Source organism: Sinocyclocheilus anshuiensis, unplaced genomic scaffold (genome assembly GCF_001515605.1).
Source record: "Sinocyclocheilus anshuiensis isolate Anshui unplaced genomic scaffold, SAMN03320099.WGS_v1.1 scaffold246, whole genome shotgun sequence".
Taxonomy (NCBI): domain Eukaryota; kingdom Metazoa; phylum Chordata; class Actinopteri; order Cypriniformes; family Cyprinidae; genus Sinocyclocheilus; species Sinocyclocheilus anshuiensis.
The window spans coordinates 2,072,838-2,077,617 of record NW_015542356.1 but is presented as its reverse complement, the minus strand read 5'-3'; positions in this window follow the sequence as shown (position 1 = coordinate 2,077,617).

Sequence of the window (4,780 nt, the reverse complement as noted above, 5' to 3'; positions counted from 1 at the left end):
GGAAAACATTCTAGGATTTTTAGTGGACTTGAAGGGGAGCCAATGGGTTGAAGGTCCAAATTGCAGTTTCAAAGGGCTCTACACGATCCCAGCCGGGGAATAAGGGTCTTATCTAGCGAAACGATCAGTCATTTTCTGAAAAAAAATAAATAAATACAAATGTATATACTTTTTAACCACAAATGCTCTGCGATTGGAAAGGTCACGCGTGGTTAGTTCTTGGTCTGTGTACTTCGGTTCAAAAAGGTAGGGCAGGGCGAAAAACTCCATCTCATTTTCTCCAACTTTAAAATCGTTGTTGTTTTACCTTTTTTTTTGTAAAGGGGGTTTAACTTTCTTTGCATGCTTGCTTTGTAAACACTGAGTCGGTACTTCTATGCCTATCACACATGACCTTTCCTACGTGACTATGTATCTGCGTGAAGTCGAGCTAGTGCTAGATGAGCATTTGTGGTTAAAAAGTATATACGTTTTTTTTGTTTGTTTGTTTGTTTTTTTGAAAATGACCGATCGTTTCGCTAGACAAGACCCTTATTCCACGGCAGGGATCGTGTAGAGCCCTTTGAAGCTGCATTGAAACTGCAAATTGGACCTTCAACCTGTTGGCCACCATTGAAGTCCACTATACGGAGAAAAATCCTGGAATGTTTTCCTCAAAAACTTTCGAATGAAGAAAGAAAGAAATCTTGGATGACACGGGGTGAATAAATTATCAGGAAATGTTTAGTCTGGAAGTGAACTAATCCTTTAATGCACTGATTTAAATGTGACCATTATGTAAAAATGGTTTTACTAATTAATTCATTCTGCTTGTTTCTCAAATGAGGCTCAATGTCCTTTTTAGACCACAAAAATGTATATATTATAAATATGTTTAGCGATTGATCCTACTTGTGACCTTATTTGTTCCAGTTGTGCTTTTCTACGCTCTGTTCAGAAAATATTTTAGTTTTTCGGTCCTTGCATAATGCTGCAGAAAGCTTGGATTTTTTTGATTTTTTTATTCTACGAACAAAAAAAGTTGATTTTGTTTAAATGTACAGAACAGTTAGTCATCTCCTGATTTTCCAGTAAATCCCAATGGACCAAATAATAAATGTAAGTTCCGTTTCAAAGGCAGTTAATTAAAAACCCCACATTAAGACACTAAGAATAACAAATGTGAAGGCTTCATAAACACACAGCCCTTCACGATATTACGGAACCCCATCCAACTTAGCTAAACGGATAAACATGAGTAATACTGAGCTGACACTTAATAGTGTGTGTACGGTCCAACTCAAACTACTGCAGAGCTCATGTACTGTTTGTAAATAGTCGTAGGGAAGGAAATTGTAGCTCTTTGTGTTTTGACTGCTGAGGGGAATTGCAGCTCCCTCTGTTTCTGCCTCAACTGCAGTGCCTGCGGAAATGTGTCTTCATTTCACATCAATGTTAGTTACACTGAAACCTTTGTGTTGTGTTGTCTTGTTTGTTTTGCGCATGTCTTTGTATTTGGTGAAGGGAAAGTTTTGTTGTTTTCATAAATGCCATGAATAATAATACTTTTTATAAAGAGAAGCAGTACAATTAAAAACTTAAGGGTCCTTTACATTTTTCAATTTTGTTACTTTAAGCTCATTTTTGAGACCTGTCATTCATGCGATTTGTTCTAGTGTGCAGAGTTTTCTTGTTTCTTGTTGTTGAATGTGGCTTTGGCTTTTACTTTTGTACATTAAAGACATGACACACATGTTATCTACATCAGTGCTTGAGGACGCTGGACTCGAATAACTTCAGGACTATTGTTACCACACTAAACCACGCTTGGACAATTCATATTTGATTCTAGCTGTGATCATGCATTCTTTTAGCCTTAAGTTGTGTTATGCTTAAATTCCATTGAAAAATCTAAAAAAGTAAGCTGATTTTGTCCATTCTTGTGTTCAGCTTTTCCTCTACAAGTCATGTTCACTTCACAGCCTTTGCGTATATCGACGTATAACAGAAACACATGCACCTTTTTTGTAAACTTCCATTGTCTAAATATTAGTGTGAGCCATTTGAGACTGTCAGAACACTGTCGAACCACTGCATACTACACTGGCACCTTTTCCCTGCCTGTCCTCGTGAGCAAATTATGTTGTAATAGCGCAAACTATCATTCTCATTGTAGATTGTTGGCAAACACAGTTATGCAATGTTTTATGTTTGATTTCACCTATGGTTGTAAATTAAGTACTTGTGGTATGCGTTTGATGCTTGCATTTTTTTATATCATTTTTGGCCAAAAAATAAAGATATGTTACATTCAGTGTTTGTCTCCACTTCTTGGAAAGCTTCACTATTGTTACATAATTTTCAGTGCAGGTCCTTCACGATATTACGGAACCCCATCCAACTTAGCTAAACGGATAAACATGAGTAATACTGAGCTGACACTTAATAGTGTGTGTACGGTCCAACTCAAACTACTGCAGAGCTCATGTACTGTTTGTAAATAGTCGTAGGGAAGGAAATTGTAGCTCTTTGTGTTTTGACTGCTGAGGGGAATTGCAGCTCCCTCTGTTTCTGCCTCAACTGCAGTGCCTGCGGAAATGTGTCTTCATTTCACATCAATGTTAGTTACACTGAAACCTTTGTGTTGTGTTGTCTTGTTTGTTTTGCGCATGTCTTTGTATTTGGTGAAAGGAAAGTTTTGTTGTTTTCATAAATGCCATGAATAATAATACTTTTTAGAAAGAGAAGCAGTACGTTTTAGCCTAAAAACCTATGGCTCCTTTGTTTGCTCTCAGTTTTTCAGTTACTTTTTCAGATTTTGAAAAGCTCGTTTTTGAGGCCTGTCATTCGTTCAGTAATGGGATTTGTTCTAATGTACAGACTTGTTTCATGTTCTTGAATGTGGCTTTGGCTTTTACTTTTGTACATTAAAGACATGACACACATGTTATCTACATCAGTGCTTGAGGACGCTGGACTCGAATAACTTCAGGACTATTGTTACCACACTAAACCACGCTTGGACAATTCATATTTGATTCTAGCTGTGATCATGCATTCTTTTAGCCTTAAGTTGTGTTATGCTTAAATTCCATTGAAAAATCTAAAAAAGTAAGCTGATTTTGTCCATTCTTGTGTTCAGCTTTTCCTCTACAAGTCATGTTCACTTCACAGCCTTTGCGTATATCGACGTATAACAGAAACACATGCACCTTTTTTGTAAACTTCCATTGTCTAAATATTAGTGTGAGCCATTTGAGACTGTCAGAACACTGTCGAACCACTGCATACTACACTGGCACCTTTTCCCTGCCTGTCCTCGTGAGCAAATTATGTTGTAATAGCGCAAACTATCATTCTCATTGTAGATTGTTGGCAAACACAGTTATGCAATGTTTTATGTTTGATTTCACCTATGGTTGTAAATTAAGTACTTGTGGTATGCGTTTGATGCTTGCATTTTTTTATATCATTTTTGGCCAAAAAATAAAGATATGTTACATTCAGTGTTTGTCTCAAATTCTTGGAAAGCTTCACTTTTGTTTCATTCTCAATGCAGGTCTTTCCTCCAGGTGTCCAGTTGTGTTTCCTCTGGCAGATCTGAATCCAGAAGAGTGTTTTTACAGAGGCTCTGTCTGCTGAGGGGAAGCATCCGGCTGCACTGACGACAGTATCTGCTGATACAAGCTAGTTTTGTTTAAATCAAGGTTTCCATGATAGCCTATCTGTTACTGAGATGACTACTTGCAAAGGGTACATTTACATTTGTCATTCAGTCTCACTGAAGGTATTGCTCTTAATTACTGTGTTATTCGGAATTTAATTATGTAGTGCTGAATATAAAAGATGTAGCCTATACCAGACAATGAAATGAGAAAACTTTTGAGTCACTCTTGTTTATAACAGTAATCAGAAATGTCTGAAAGACATGACCAAAGTCATGAAATATATTTAATTCAACCTAATTTAGTTTTCAGACTCACTCTTTACTCCGTTCCCTTTCATGGGAACTTCGAACTGTGTCCTCTAGGGGTCGCTATGGGGAACGCCTCGTCGTGACCCGTGTCTGAAGCATACATTGAAAAAACACCAACTCGTTGGGACCACACAAGTATCTGGTGCGCCAGCTTGTACAAGGGTGCGAACGCAGAACTCCCTGGTGGTTGATGTAAGAGACCACCGCTGTGTTGTCGGTGCGCACCAACACATGGTGACCTCTTAGGTCTGGGAGAACTCGAAACATGGCCAGCATCTCCAGACAATTGAATGCCACGTCAGATGGCGACCACTCCACAGACCGCGGGCAGGGTGGCCACTCATGACCGCACCTCAACCGGTGAGGGATGCATCCGTCGCTAGCATACGCGGCGACAAGGAGCTCCCAGCACCGGGCCCTGAGACAAGAACCAAGGTTTCCTCCACATGTCTAAGGCACGTAGGCACCTCCGCGTGACCTTGAGCATGCGAAGCGGGTTTCCCCTCGGGGAGAACCCCTTGTTCTTGTGCCACCACTGTAGGGGTCTCATGTACAGCAGGCCAAGAGTTATCATGTTGGATGCAGCTGTCATCAGCCCAAGCAGTCTGGAACTGCTTGACAGTGAGTGACCGGCCTTCTCTTACTCTCGCGACTGAGGTGAGGATCAACTCGATCCGAGCAGGAGACATACATGCCTGCATCGTGGTCGAATCACACACCACGCCCAGATAAGTGGTTCTCTGTACTGGAGAAAGCACACTTTTCTTGGCGTTAAGTCTTAACCCCAGCTCTTTCGTGTGAGCGAGAATGACATCTCGATGTCGA